At 41.5% G+C, this 17006-nt stretch overlaps 1 protein-coding gene across 1 annotated transcript in view; it reads left to right on the top strand.

The window, feature by feature from the left end:
* LTBP1 (latent transforming growth factor beta binding protein 1) overlaps positions 1 to 17006 on the top strand; it is a 1129437-nt gene that overhangs the window by 974185 nt on the left and 138246 nt on the right. The window lies entirely within an intron of this gene.

Genomic DNA, 17006 nt, shown 5'->3' with positions numbered 1-17006 from the left:
GGTACCACGCGGGTGGACGGCGTCCCCCCACCTATTTTACAGGGTGGACGCCGTCCCCCCTGCCAAACATCTGGACTTCCCTCTTTGGCCTCTCTGGAACGAGGAGCTCGGAGCTCACAGCACACTGCTAACGCACTGACTTCTCAGATGCAATCGCATCTAAGGGGTGAGCGAGGGGAGGCAATGAGCCCGATGGTGCAAGCCACCTTTCGAGACGTCACTTCCTGCTGTGACATCACATCCGGTGACAGCGTCCCCCCACTTCTTTTTTTAGGAATTGTGTCTTGCTTCAGCTAATCTCACAGGATGGGGAATACACTGGCTGCATAACAGCGAGGGTCACTAGAAATATGCGTCAAAGGAGGGCCACATTATGCGGCGGAGGTGTCTACTCTAAACTACTAAGAAAGAAAGGGCAAGTTATGCAGCATAATGTGGCACGTTCTGTGGCAGCAGTGTTTTGCAATTTTGTCATTTTGATACAAATTAATACTCTGTGGGCAGCAGGGTTATGATGGGATAAAAAAAAAATACAGGTACAAAAAAAAGAGTGACCCATTAGGCAATCAAATAGCTAAAAAAGTTGTTGACATTCGCAAGTCGAGGCAGTTTTGACCTTGTAAAGAAACACTATAGGTGTTATGCTAGATGTGGGAGACTGCATGTATATGTGCTGCTGCAGGTAATGTTTGTAGTAATATCTGGTAAATCAACAGTCACAACTAGCCCAGCAGACCATAAAAGAAGGTGATAAACAGCCAAAGAACTGGCACACACACTGACCGTTCTTACTAGTCCTTCTGCCATTGCCAGTTTGCCCCATAGGCCAGTCCAGCACATGCCTGATTATGAGTCTGGCGGTCCGAGGACAAATGTATGATGTTACCACTCAAGGCAGTACAACGCGTGCCGTTACATCGCAGTTGTTACAACGACTGCGATGTTACCACACTATGCCATTACAACGCAAGTCTTTACATCGACTTGCGCTAGATGGTGTGCTAACATTAGAAAAGTGTAATTTACTATTCCAACTCCAGTCCACTTAACAGTAGGGAAGGTGTTGGGATAGTAAACTACACTATTTGTAATGTTAGCCTGCCATCTAGCGCAAGTCGATGTAAAGACTTGCGTTGTAATGGCATAGCGTGGTAACATCGCAGTCATTGTAACAACCGCAATGTAACAGCATCAGGGTGTACTGACTGTGATGTTAACAATGTTTCCCCTGAGGACCACCAGACTCTGGGGTGTGCAGCCTTGGTGGTCCAGCCACCGCCATACCGCCGGTCCGACTGCCCCGTTACAAGTGGGGTGGTCGGACCACCATTGCACTGCCACAGCTGGCGTTCAGGGCCTCAGCAATATGCTGGTGGAGCCCCTGTGGCACTGCCATGCATATTACAACTTTCAGGACTCCCAGGAGTATGATGGAGATATTTCCACCTTGACAAAGCAGGCAGTCCTGAAACAAAAGGGGCCTTACATGGCCCCCTTTTGCTCATGTGCATGAAGATGCATGCAGGGGGCACAACATGTGCCTCCTGTGTGCATGAACCCCACTTTACAGTCCATGCCATGCAGGAACTTTTTTGGCCATTCCCATTGCGGTACCCACTTGTAGGCACCAGACACGAGGAAACTCGTAATCTGGCGGGCGGTGCGATCACGGGTTTGGCGATGCGGTAGCGGACTGCTATGCCTGCGGCCTGCTCCTATACCACTAAACTCATAATCGGGCCTCAAGTGTCTGGGGAAAGGGTTCACCCTATTAGAACTAGTTTTGATTACAAACAATCCGTGACTAACAGGTGGCTAGTCAAAGTGTACAAATGGTCTGCCACTGTGTGGAGTCACATGTGGCCCTTTTTAAATAACGTTTTATCTATTTAAGCTGAAAACATATTTTTATTGAAATATGAAAATTACGCATTATGGGGAAGTGCTTTATATTCCTATTGGTGTGGAAAACTCTGCGGTCACTCAGTCACATAATTCAAAAGACCCTGATAGTAGCTACGTTTGTTTCTGTTGAGCACCTCCAATCTATTAACCCTTCATGGGTGAAACTTTAAAACCAGCACAATTCAGTGACTCCAAAAGTGGGAGTGATACAGGTAGAGTCAATGATAGCATGAAATATGGTGACATACTTTAACTTTTACCTAAATCAAGCATTAACCACTGCGTAAGTGCCATAAATTTAAATTTACCTCCTGACAATTAAGTGGACAAATCGCTTTTCAGCGCTTTGTGCGAGCTTTGCAAAGCACCTCAGAAAATAATCGTATGAAAAACATTCAAATTCAACCATCTCATTTAGACTTGAATACAAAAAGTATACATCCCTTGTAAAATTATTTCTTTATTAATATACTTGGCAATGTTCTGGTAAAAAGTGTACATATTAGCTCAAAAAGTATTCTCCTCCATCCATTTTTTGTCTTTTGCAAGTTATTTTACTCTTTGATGAGGAATCAGAGATCCAAAAAGGAGTCTAGACGCACATCTCACATGGGGACGCGGGCTCCATTTGTTTCATGAAATTAGGCCACAGCAATTACTATATGTTATGGGCAGTAGCACATTTTATGTTCTGGCTTGACAGCTGAGCTGTCGCCAAACTAATATGTGAGTACCACTAGAGAGGGGCTCCGGCTTATGTTTTGATTGAGCAGAAGTTGTGTGCTTCTGCAAAAAAGTGCTTGCCCTCCACCAGCTGTGATCATTTTGTAAATGTATCCATTTGCCTGAGGTTGAACTTTGAGGGGTTCACTGACATAATGCCAAAACCAGAAATATTATGCCATAGAAATATTGTGTCAAAATATCAATCACAAAAATATAGTTTCCTACACATATAAAGGAAAGTACCAAAATATTGGGCAAAAATATTGTTTTAAACTAATATTAAAAAAAATAGACAAAAAAATATCATTTTTTAATAAATATAGTTAAAAATAGTAAACCTTAAATATTTTAACATATAACATGATAATTTAATTAAATATGTTTAAATAATATTTAAATATATATATTTGTTTAAACAGATGCACACATATGTATGTGTGCATTTTATGTGCACATATATAATGTAAAACTATTATAAAAATATTGATTATAATTTTCATCATAATTTGTATTTTTTTAAAATATACTAATGTAACATTTTTATATATATAATGTAACAAATAAATGTGATTTTAAAAAAATATTGCCAATGTATTTATACATAAAAAGAAAACAGAAATACGTTTTTACTAAAAAATATCTTTAAAAGTACATCAATTTATATATATATAAAAAATATAACATTAAATACACAAATTCACTATAATAATATATATTTAAACAATATTAACAACACTATTAAACTCTAGGAATAATAAATATACCATTCCTGCTCTATTCCATGCAACAGTAATGAAAGCTTTGGACTAAGGAGGAGTAAAATGTACTATTCCCACTCCAGTTGGTGCAACAGTAGGGAAAATGTTGGCATCAGGAGGGGCTAAATTTACTATTCCCACTCCAGTGTGTGGAATAGTAGGGAATGCGCCGGACTCAAAAGGGGTAACATTTATTATTCCCACTCCAGTGTGTCCGACAGTAGGGAAAGCGTTGGACTCAGGAGGGGCAAAATGTTCTGTCCCTACTCCAGTTGTGCAACAGTAGGGAAAGCGTTGGAATCAGGAGGGGTAAAATGTACTATTCCCCCTCCAATCTATGCAAGAGTAGGGAAAGTGTTGGACTACAGAGAGGGATAAAATGTACTATTCCAGCTTCAATCCGGCCAACAGTAGGGAAAGAATTGGACACCAAAGGGGTAAAATTGACTATTCCCACGCCAGTCCGTGCAACAGTAGAGAAAGTAGTTCACTTCAAAGAAATATCATATTTTAACAACTCTATTAAATAACAAAAATATACAATTCTAAATATAAATTTTTTATGTCAAAATGTTCACAAAAATGTAAAAAATTACATAATTACAATTGTTAATAACTGTTTTCATTTAAAACAAATATTAATAATTTATTTAAAGTGCCACACTATATTTCCACAAATATAACAGCCACTAAATTAATAATTAATTATCAATAAATAATTTCTGAATTAACTTTCAAACCTGTACCCCTAAAAACCAACTACTCGCACATAAAATGTGTCTTCAAAATTATAATAATGACACAATTTACATAAATTAATTATCAGTTAAACAATTAATAATAAATACATAATTTATCATGAATTAACTGTTCATAATTACCTACCAATCCTTTACCCTTACAAACCCAATGACCCGCACTTGAGATATAACTTAAAAAATATATGAATTACACAATTTACATAATTAATTATCAATTAAATAATTACAAAATAATTATATTTAATTAACTTCACACCCTTTACCTCTACAAACCCCACAACCCACACCTAAATATAATATAATAAATACATTAATTACACAATTTACATAATTAATTATCAATTAAATAATTAATATGAATTAAAATTGATTGTTAAATAATTATAATCAATTAACTTCCTACCCTTTACCCCTCTAAACCCAACAACCAGCTACAACACTAAAAATTACCTTTAACAATTAAATTAAATGTAAAATTAACTAAAATGTACAAACAATATTTACAAATATAAACAGCAATTTATATAAACAATGTATAACATATATAGCTAAAATATATACTGAAATGCTTAAAGATAATAATAGAACTATATTGTGTAAACTATTTTTTTGTAAACAATATTAACAAAATAGATTTTGTTGACATCAATATTATTTACCCTTGAAAATCTAAAAAAAATTAAACGATATTCCTGCATCACAATATTTGTGTATCACAATATTGAAAACTCAATAGATGTGTGACTCAGCATTTTTAACTCACTTTTTTGTCTGAATAGCCTTTTTCAGGGGCACACAAATGACATTGGAATGCTGTAAAAGTGCCTCAGATAACTAGATGATTTATGATGTTTCTTTCTCTGGCAGCCAAACAGCTCAGAGGTGGGCAGTCACTAACCTACATGGATTTATATGCCTGTCTGGACAGTGCAACTGCCATCTGGCCTTTTAACCTATACCAATATTATTCTACAGTTTTTTGTTTCCGCACGCTTTGTTTCACATTACGATGCAACATTCAGTTAAATCCTCCAGACCTATTGGCATTGCCATTGCTTGTTAGCATAATGGTTCGCCTGTGCATTCGTTTTACTTCTTAGTGCAGAGAATTGTTCTGTACACTTTCCTGATGTTCCTCTTTAATCAGTACAGTTAGATATCTTTGCCATTTCCAAACAGTTGGGAAATGATCACGGACATCCTTTCACAGTGTTATTCTAGATTTGTTTAGTGGTTTTTTGTAAATTGGCCTTGTTCTATTTTTGGCTTGTAAAATTAAAGAACAGAGCAAACTGACACCAAACATACTTTTCATACACACTGTTGTTCCAGTGGCCATGCTGAGTTTAGGAAATTATTATTCACTTTCAACTACAGTAAAACATTGCGGGTCATATTAACAATGAAGTGGTGGAGCACCGTATTAGACTCTTTGGGTTAACGCTGCCACTTCAGAAGCACAGGTCTTCACCATATTTACAAGAATATGGTGCAGCCCTGTGTTTCCCCCCGCGCTGGCGCTAAACTTAACAGCCTAGTGCTAACGCGGGCACCGTTGCACCATAGTGCAAGGTGTCTGCGTTGATGGGAATTTTGTTTATGTGCAATCTTTAATTGGTATTTTGTAACTTTTATGTGTGCTGCACACATAGAAGTTGCAAAACGTAATTTTTTTTAATTGTTTTTGTGCAGGAAGGGAGACCTTCCTGCATAAAAACAATCAATGGTAATTTGCTGTTTCTATGTGTGTTGCACAACGCAGCACATATGGAAACAGCAAAAATGAAGAGAAATGAAGCATTTCTCCTCGTTTTGCCTGTTTAAGACCAGGTTTTCCCTGGTATTAATATTGCACTGCCTCCTATTTACGCAACCCTTGTAAATAGGGGGCAGTGTCAAAATCGATGGGTGTTGCGGTGGAACGCCCAACGCAACACCCACGGCCCTCCCCTTTCACGCTAAGGACAGAGTGAAAGAGCACCTTTTTTACAAGGCAGTGTTAAGCTATGCCAAGTGGCCTAACGCTGCCTTGTAAATAAGGCGAAGACCCTATCGCCACTACAACGCCATTAAAAGTGACGTTGTGGTGGCAATAGAGGCTTGTAAATATGCCCCTGCGTTGGGGAAAAACGTATTGTCCCTCATGAGTACAATTAGGTACAATTCAGAGTTGTCACCCCTTTATTCGCTATACAATTATCTACTTTAAAATTAGTTTTTTCTAAATAATTGTAGCTCGGTTTTAAGAGCTTTTCGGCCCCAGTTATGCTTTAGAGGGATTAAGATTTCATGTGTAGCCAGAAACAATATGTTCCAGGCATATGAGCTGCAGATTACACACTGTGCATAGATGGCCACCTAGTGTTCGGCCCGGATGTTTGCAGTTTGTTTTTGTTGTAGAAAAGTCTTTGGAAGTCACGGGACAGGTGACTCCTTCAGTGGACCATACTGTGCATGGACATCGGCTCCATCCCCAGATAGTTTTTTTTCCGCCACCGGGCTCGGATGTGTTTCCAGCGCTCCGTGTTGGAACCGATTTCCTCCGACGCGCAATCCTCACCAGCTTTCAGAATTTAGTTTCGAACGCATTTCCAGCCGACGATACTCTTCAACTTTGAACATTTCGATTCCAGTCGTCGGCGACGGCCTTCGGGCCTAACTAGGCCTCGACTCCAGCTCATGGAAAGGACGCCATTTAAAAAGTGTCCTCAATGTGGGTCGAAGTTTCCCCACAACGACCTTCATGAGGTGTGTAACCTTTGCCTCTCCCCGGAGCACGAGACCAGAGACTGTTCCACTTGTGCCTCCTTCCGCTCCAAGAAGACGATCCGGGACCGAAGAGCTAGGAGAACAATGGCTCGATCTTCAGCTACAATTCCAGACGACATCTTCGCAGAGGGCGTCGACGTCCCAGAACAACATGACGCCGACAGCAACTCCGAGGCAGAAGATTCCGAAGTCGAGGACATCACTCCAGCACAGTGGGTGATAAGTAAGACCGTCGACGGCGACCCTCCCTCGACACATCTAAAGAAGGCTCCGGTCACACCCTCGCCCTCGGGCTCGGGTGCACACCGAGACACTGCTTCTGCTGCCCACCTTTGGGCCCAGCTAAGAAGCTAGCTAAGCCTTCCGGCGACTCAGGCTCGAGTCGGCCTCCCCACGATGCCAGCGCACACCTACCGGCACCGAAAAAGACAACATCACCTACCACGCCGGGATCGAAACAATTGGCGCTGAAGCATACCGCTAGTCCCTCGGCACCGAAACCCAGGTTGGAACCAAGCAACCATGCTTCGGATTCAAAAAGACCACCGGAACCGAAAAAAACATCAGATTCGAAAAATGCACCGGAACCGAGAAAATCATCGGAGCCGAAAAAACCATCGGAGCCGAAAAAGACTCCTGCTTCTCCTGTTAAAGACATTGCCCAAAAACCGAAAGAAGCTACTTTGGTGCCGAAACCTCCCTCTGCACCAAAAGATCGGCCTCCTGCAGAGGACTTATTTACCCTGCACAAAAGACTCTGGTTAAAGATCCAATCACTGGCCGATCAATTCTAAGTTCCAAAAAACGACCACTGGATACACCTGCACCGGCTCCTCATCCAATGCACACAAAAGAGCAAATTCACAAACATCAGGTGAAGCTCGCCCACCAGATAAAGAGTCTAAGCTCCTTGACGCATCAGGGAAAAGAACTGCGTCTCAAGGAGCAAACATGTGGCGTATTGCCAATACACAAGCATTATTGGCAAGATATGACAGGGCTAATTATGACGAATTTGAATCATTAATGCAGCACCTCTCTGATGAGTACAAAGATAGAGCAAATGAGCTCATCCAAGAAGGGAAAAATATTACAAACACCTCCATTTGTTGTGCACTTGATGCAGCAGACACTGCTTCCAGAGCAGTTAACACCAGTGTTTTGTTGCTTAGACATGCCTGGCTACGCATATCAGGGTTCAAACCTGAAGTCCAAAGTGCTATACTTAACCAACCCTTCGATGAGCAACACTTATTCAGACCCAATGTAGATGTATCCCTTGAAAAGATGAAAAAGGATACAGATACAGCCAAATATATGGGAGCCCTGCAGTTGCAGGCTTCCAGATGTTCATTTCTCTGCTCATCTTACAGAGGCACCACCAGGGGATACTCTTCAGACACACCTTCTACCTCGTACAAAGCCCCCACACAATCCACCTATAGTAGGGGCTACCAAAGGGGTGGTTACAGAGGTAATAACAATAAAGGCAGAGGTAAAAACAACAGCTCCCGCTCTGCCTCTACCCCTGCCCAATAACTCCCCTCCCCTTCCCCCACCCCATTTCAATCCTGTTGGGGGAAGACTACAACAATACTTACCAGCCTGGGAAAACATCACATCAGACAGGTGGGTGCGTCAAATAATTCAATCAGGTTACTGTCTACTACTAACATCCACCCCCCCAAATATACCATCCAATGTCACAGGAACATTTTTCACTGCTCAGGTAGGAAGTCCTATCCCTCCTGCACAAAATGCAATAGAAATAGTCCCAATGCATCAGCAAAACAAAGGAGTATACTCCCTATATTTCTTAGTCCCAAACAAGGACGGATCTCTAAGACCTATCCTAGACCTCAGACCTCTAAACATTTACATACAGTCGGATCATTTTCATATGGTCACACTCCAACAAGTCCTTCCGCTCCTGTTACAAAACAACTTCCTTGTCACTCTAGATCTCAAGGACGCCTACTTTCACATTCCTATTCACACAGCGCACAGAAATTATCTCAGATTTGTGCTGGACGGGCAGCACTACCAGTTCAAAGTGCTCCCATTCGGAGTCTAAACAGCACCAAGGGTGTTTACCAAATGCCTAGCAGTGGTTGCAGCACACTTAAGAAGACAGTATATTCACGTCTTCCCATACCTAGACGACTGGCTCATAAAAACCAGCTCATACAGCCAGTGTGTACAACACACTCACGCTACAATTCAACTGCTCCACGACTTGGTATTCACAGTAAATCACACCAAGTCACATCTGCAACCTTCACACATACAGCAATATCTCGGCGCTACAATAAACACCCAACTAACACTAGCCTATCCCTCTCCAGCCAGGATAACAAGTGTACAAACTCTCCTAACAAGATTGAACTACAACACTCGCTTCCAGCTCGAGTGTTCATGCAGCTCATAGGAATGATGGCATCTTGCATATTTATAGTACCTCACGCAAGACTGCAAATGCATCCACTTCAAGAATGCCTAGCACGCTAATGGAACCAGGCTCATGGTCAATTAATAGACCTAGTGTTGGTAGACAGTCGGGCTCATTGCTCTCTGCAATGGTGGAACACCAAAAACCTTTCAAAGGGCCGACCGTTTCTAGAGCCAGTTCCTCAAATAATCATGACAGCGGACGCGTCGCTCTCCGGCTGGGGAGCTCACCTACTGCATCACACCATGCAAGGCAGGTGGACACCGCAACAAAAGTTACTCCACATCAACCACTTGGAGTTACCAGCTGTTTTTCTAGCCCTAAAAGGATTTAAAAAACAAGTATCAGGCAAAGCTGTCTTAGTCCGCACAGACAATATAGCAGCCATGTACTACATAAACAAACAAGGGGGAACACACTCTCTGCAGCTCTCTCAGTTAGCACAGCAGATATGGAGATGGGCTATGCCACTAAAGATCTTCCTCTTAGCCCAACACCTTCCAGGAGTACAAAACACCATGGCAGATCTGCTAAGTCGACAAATACAGCAGATTCACGAGTGGGAACTTCATCCGCAAGTTCTTCAACCGTTCTTTCAAATGTGGGGACAACCTCTGATAGACCTCTTCGCCACCCATGAAAGTGCAAAATGCCCAAACTTCGCCGCCAGATATCCACACCCGCTGTCCAAAGGCAATGCGATATGGATGAACTGGTCAGGAAAATTACCGTACGCTTTTACTCCTCTCCCACTACTTCCGTTAGTGGTACGCAAACTACAGCAACATTCCCTAACACTCATTCTAGTTGCTCCAACTTGGCCCAGACAAACATGGTACACCACGCTGCTGCAACTATCTGTGGTGCCACACCAGAAATTAAGCCTATCTCCACGCCTATTAACACAGAACCATGGAGAGATCAGACACCCAAACCCAGCTCAACTCAACATAGCGATCTGGCTCCTGAAGTCATAGAGTTTGGTTACCTCAACCTTGCTCCAGAATGTATGAATGTTATCAAAGAAGCTAGACGTCCCACTACTAGAGCATGTTATGCTGCTAAGTGGAAACGGTTTGTGAGATACTGTCAAAACAACCACATAAATCCTTTAGATGTGTCTATTCAACACATCATAGGATACCTACTACACCTTCAAAAGTGTAATTTAGCTTACACGTCTATCAGACTACTCCTTGCTGCCATTGCAGCATACTTACAGAATAGACAACATCTATCTCTTTTTAGAGTACCAGCTATAAAGGCTTTCATGGAAGAACTCAAAAGAATAATCCCTCCCAGAACGCCACCTGCACCAGTATGGAACTTAAACGTTGTTCTCAAACGGTTAATGGAACATCCCTTTGAACCATTACATAAATGTGAATTGCAATTCCTAACTTGGAAAGTAGCTTTCCTAGTGGCTATTACTTCTCTCAGAAGAGTTAGTGAACTACAAGCATTTACCATTCAAGAACCCTTTCTGCAAATGCATCTTAACAAAGTGGTTCTACGTACTAATCCTAAATTCCTTCCAAAAGTCGTTTCACCATTCCATCTAAATCAATCTGTTGAGCTGCCTGTATTTTTTTGCAGCCAAAACAGTCGCAGAAAGAGCTCTACACACCTTAGATGTCAAAAGAGCATTACTGTACTACATCGAAGGAACACAAACTTTTCGTAAAACTAAACAACTTTTTTTGTATTTTTCACCACCACATAAAGGTAACCCCATATCAAAATCTGGGATAGCTAGGTGGATTGTCAAATGCATACAAATATGTTACCAGAAAGCCAAACATGCGTTAACAATTCCTCCAAAAGCCCATTCTACAAGGAAAATAGGGGCTTCAATGTCATTCTTAGGGAACATTCCCCTAGATGATATATGCAAAGCAGCTACATGGTCTACACCACACCCATTCACAAAACACTATTGTGTAGATGTGCAACTAAACAACAAGTAACTGTGGGCCAGGCTGTACTAAAAATCCTGTTTCAAACAACTGCAACAGATTTGGGTAGTCGCCGCTAAAGGTGGGTACTGCTATACAATCGATGCACAGTGTGTAATCTGTAGCTCATATGCCTCGAACGGAAAATGCTACTTACCAGTATGCATCTGTTCTTGGCATGTAGAGCTGCAGAGTTGCACACACCCACCCGCCTCCCCGGCTGACTTTATCTGTTCCAGTATTATCTTAATTAGATACAAATCAAATGGACATCACTACTTCTTGCACTGCTCCATCACTTCCCTAATGGCGAAAAGCAATCTTGGGGATGGAGCCGATGCCCATACGCAGTATGATCCAAAGGAGGAGTCACCTGTCCCGTGACTTCCAAATACTTTTCTACAACAAAAACAAACTGCAAACATTCCGGCCCAACACTAGGTGGCCATCTATGCACAGTGTGTAACTCTGCAGCTCTACATGCCAAGAACAGATACATACTGGTAAGTAGCATTTTCCTTCCAACCTAGTATTCCCTTACCTTACTCCGGCTAATATGAATTAATTACCACAGACTGTGGAATAATCACACAGATCCATTCTTCCCAGGTCACATTCTGCATGGTATGCCCTTTTTTGTGGGATTAACACCGTCATTTAGCACCTGCTCTAAGCAGTTGTTAATTGGGTTAGAAGGGGTACTGTGTGGGAAGGACATCAGGGATCTGGGGAGGCTGGTAGGAGGCAGCGGGGAGCATTCTGTGATCCCCGTGCTATAGTAGCATGGAAAAGGGCTGCCTTCGGGTCAGGTCCGGCCTGCGACCTGGTCAGATTTTCTGGCTGGAAAATACAGGCCCAGTGTACGAGCAGCCCTAAAATCCAGGCGCGGGGGGACTATCCCAGTTATAATTAGGTGGAACAGTATCTGGCCATCACCCAGTTTGTAATTGGTACCTAAGAGGATTTACTAGGCCACCTTCAGTTGCTGAGTGCAGCAGAATAATAAAATAGTTGCTTTGTGTAAAGCACAAACATACCAACTCCTTAAGGGTTTCAAGGCACGGGGGCTGTCCAGGAGATTAATTGAGATATTGCCCATAGCCCATGAGGCTGGGCTGAGTTGCCACCGGCGATCGTACCGTGAGCCCGGTGCTCTTGAAAGACCCTCACAGGATTCTGCACCACCCATCTCTCTAGAATGGTTCAAAAGGCATTATTTTATGTTTTTTTAAGTCTAGTGATTGAGTGGCTCAAGTAAATCCAAAATACTGCCATGGACCAGTAATGAGATAAGTACTCTTGAATAACAAAAACAGATATTTTCTGTATATTTTTCGAGATGAAGGCCTTATGGCAGTTTTTAAATACATCTTTGTTTGCTGCAAACAGTGTAAGATGCCCAGATTCTAGGTACGCAGGAATCCAACATCCATTGTTTCTACATATTAATTGAGCTTAAAAGTTCCTCAAAGTGAAAACATTTTCTAACAAAATAGGGTGGTAAGCTTGGTTGCTACATTTAAAAAGGGGCAGTTTCAATTAATAATACTTTGCTCTTGCTCTGAAGACAGTGAGCCGTACGTATGTCTCCTGTGTGGCCAGAAGCATTTAGCTATGCTGGTGACATTGTTTAACCCTGTTAGATTATTTTTCAACAAGCTGACATCAGACAATATATTGAGCTGGAGATGAATTGGTTTCCTCATCTTCCTCAGCTGTCTCGCCCATCTTCCTTCAGCCACAGTACATGGGGCCCTTGGTGGTGGCAGGTGAGACCAGGATAACCAACGGAAAATGTTCAGGAGTGAACTTTGATCTCCTAACAAGAATTATTGCTGCAGCCCAGGTCCTGCGAGGCCAAGCATCTGTGCTGCTCATGTGCGTGTGAGGAGGTCAGGAGTGCGAGTGGATGTGGGTTTGTTTTTGGGTCTCTAGGGGGCATATTATCAAGGGGGTTTATCTCCGCTTTTTTGGCTTTAAAAGCCAAGAAAGCGGAGATAAAATTATCTCCCTATTACCTAGCTGTCGCTAACACCAGTTAGAGACAGCTAGTAGGAGATAGCGACCATCTTGGGCCACACTTTGCATGTCAGTGATATTTATCACTAATGACATGCAAAGTGGGCGTGCTAAGATGTTAGCGACTGAAAACAGTCGCTAACATCGCTATCTCCTATTACCAACTTTTGGAGATATTCGCGCTAAGCGCAAATATCTCCAAAAGCTAACACCTGCCCTGAGCAGTTCTTAGCCATGTTATCCAATAGGAGGTGGATAACATGGCTAAGAGCATTAGCTCGGTAATGCATGAATATCGCGGACTTTTCAGCGATATTCATGCATTGCTGCGATTTTTATCGCATTTGCGATAAACCTTGGTAATACCAAGGTTTATTTGCGGTAAAAATCATCGCAGCTCAGCGGTAAATTTTTGTCTCTAACCAAGCAATAGCGATAATTATCGCTATTGCTTGGTAATATGCCCCCAGATCTCTTAAGGGCATATCCCTGCTTGACGAGTTCAGGCTAGCTTCCGTGTAGGCGTGTCGTCAACGGGCTGCAGCTCTGTGCAACACGAAGCTCCCTTTACCGAGAACATAGCTATCAACGTTCATCTTTGACCAGTCTGCTGCTCCCACCCCTCACTTTCACTCATCCCCAAGAGCAGACGTCTGTAGGAGCCACCAACCAAACAGTGTATGGTTACTTCTCTGGAAGGATACCTGACAAATGCCAGGAGTTTTTTTCTATCATTTGAGTTTTTAGTGAAACCTTTACATTTGTTCTGCACACCCTACAAATCAATTAATATACAGATATCCCACTGTCCGATAAAGGAATCACAGAAGGACCAACAATCCACTACCCATTTGTATTTACTGCATTTAAATGCTCTTTAAGATGTTTTTGAAAATGTGGGCCCGTGCATCTTCGTTTTTGAAAGATATTGAAACATTTCTGAGGAGCAAAAAAATGCATTTTTTACGTTAATAGTAAGAAAGTTAAAAGTCGTAGATAAAACCATAAATGTGTTTAAAACAGAAAATGAGACTCTTGAATGCTCCATAATATTAACTCTCAGAAGAGAACCCAGACAAAGATAAATGACCACATGCGCCTTTGAAAGACCCAGTATGTGAATAAAATGGACGAGTCGTCTCCACTAGTTAGAAAACATCTTTGAAAAAAATATATAGGTTAGGGCAAACGAGTGGGGGTTTGCAGGGCGATTTAAGCATCTGATTGTAATATCTGCAGTGAATGCAATTGAGACAGAAACAAATTCATAATATGGATAATATAGACAGGAAAATGTACATTGATTGAGTGACCTCAAATAGATATGTAAGTGGTCATGGCAGACTCAAATTGGTAGCAGAATTTAAATTGCCACCTCATGTTTTCCATTGCCAAGTTATTCTTTCTGTTGAGAACCAAACATTACTGGCTCTCATAGTGGACTGTTACCTTTATTTCCAGCAACATTCTTCTTGGGGAAAGGAGCAACTAGATTTCAGAGCATAGAGTGCAATTCAGGACCGTTTACATAACTTCTCAAGTAAAATGTTCCTATGCTTTGATGTTTGGCCCAGATTTGCAACCAAATTATCTTTAAGGAATTCAGCATATGCTGAGCATATGTGCTGCAAATTGGTCTTGCGCATATGGTTCTATTTTTTCTTTAGGTCTCGGCCACAGACAGCAATATTTCTCTATTGGAGACCTATTGTTTCCAAAATGTTACATATACATAGAGCGGGATGTGGGTCAGCCATTTTCTTATGATTGTTGGATGGCTTTGTTGTCTGTCTCACTTCGTTGCTCCTAATTCAATAGCTTTGCTCTCGGTTCTTGTGTTCGTCCTGCCCAGGAGCATTTATTTCTCAGAGTGTTTGTTTCCTTTATCCTTCTACTGCTGATGTCAGCTCATGCATTTCAGTGTATGTAAGAGACTATTTTGTCTCTCTTTCTCTGGTCTGCCATTTGCCCCTCTCTTTTTATACTCCTATTTGTTCATCGTCTTAAATTTCCCATAGTCCCAACATCCTCTTGCTACACCACACCCTCAGAAACATTGCAGGTTTTTGACTGGCTGCCATTCTAGGAGTGGGTGACCACCTTAAAATGTTCTTGACCATTTCATGATGGCTTTGCCTGTGCACATGTGCATGCTCGCACAGTGGGCATCTTTAAAGGCTTTTGTTTTTTTATGAACGAATCCCATTCAAAGATGGCCCCTGCGGATGCATGTGCAATCAGAGCAGCCATCTTTACATAGAATTTGATTAAATAAAGTAACATGCATTCAACACTGCTGATCTGCGGACATCCACAATAAAGGTCTTTCTAATAGCATTCGTTAATGTGAGCATGTGTTGCTTCATTTTGGGGGAAAACTGATCAGGCTTTGTAGTTGTGATACCAGCTGGTAAATTTAATTTGGATCCTTTGGTATCTTCGCAGTAAAGTCGTAATGAGGGCCTCAGTGTTCTCCAGAATAGAATGCCTATACATATACAATTCTAATTATTATGGTTCGATATGTAATATTATTATTTACCCTTTCAAATGGCCCTTTTTGTCTAGAAGTTTTATTATCAATAAGTAATTGATAAGGCTCCTTTTCCAATGCTTGAAAGAAAGTATGTCACTCTCTGTTAACAGTGTATGGGAGCACGGAAGTCTAATTAGAACAGATATGGATCGGTATGTCAAAGGCAGTAGCAAATGTGAAACAATGATTTGGGGTAGTTACAGTAAAGAGGTGGCATTTTAAGAAGATAATTTCAGAACAAAAGAAGTCAGGAACTCAAGAATAGTATGTATTTTATAGATGTTTGCAGAATTTTTGATGTGCAATAGTGCTCACATGGATGAAATTCTGGCATTTGTGGCCAAAAGTTAAATGTTTTTTCAGGAAAATTCAATAATTTCGCCATTTGCACTAAATCCTTGCAGTCGATACCAGCTCTAAGACTGATTAGGAGTGATGGTGTGCTCCAATTTATGAGCAAGACTAGATGCTTTTGCAGTACCAGGTGCAAGAGACACCGCTGAGAAGGTCTCATTTAAGGAGCAGATATTAGGGGAAGCTGGGATCTTCAATCTGAGGTTTGATTTATTTTGGTGAAGCAGGTGCTCCCACATAAAGTTTGCAATATTGGTTGACATAGGCTGCTCTTTAGGGAGACCAGCTACTTTGAAAATGTTGCAGGATATGAGAGGCCTTGAACACTGCAATCAGATCACTTGAAGCAAAGATTTTCATTGTGAAGTCAGTATAGCTAAAAGTGGTAACAGCAAGAACCAATTTGGAAAATGTCAGAACTCCTTTAAGAGGGTCACGAGCATGCATGGGCTACTGAGCTCAACCATGGTGGTTGAGGCCTTTTACTCCTGATCTCCCAGGGAACACCATACTATGGATCCAGCTCAACTGAGTCGAGTATCCCTTCTGCACTTAATTCTCAGTGGCAGCTGTGGTTGAGCAGTCAAGGCTCCCTTGACTGATACAGGTCAGCGAACACGACTCATAATTCAAAAATTCAAAATGCAAACAGTACACACAATAAATCAATGTCCAGTCAAAAACTTGCTTTTATAAGAAAAAGTTGTATTTTATTTCTAATTCTATACATGAAAAGAGATGCAACATTGTAATGCAATAACACATACTCCATGA

This window comes from Lissotriton vulgaris, chromosome 6 (assembly GCF_964263255.1).
Source record: "Lissotriton vulgaris chromosome 6, aLisVul1.2, whole genome shotgun sequence".
NCBI classification, from domain to species: Eukaryota; Metazoa; Chordata; class Amphibia; order Caudata; family Salamandridae; genus Lissotriton; species Lissotriton vulgaris.
Note: the sequence above shows the minus strand (reverse complement) of the source record. Positions and strands in the feature narration are given on the sequence as shown.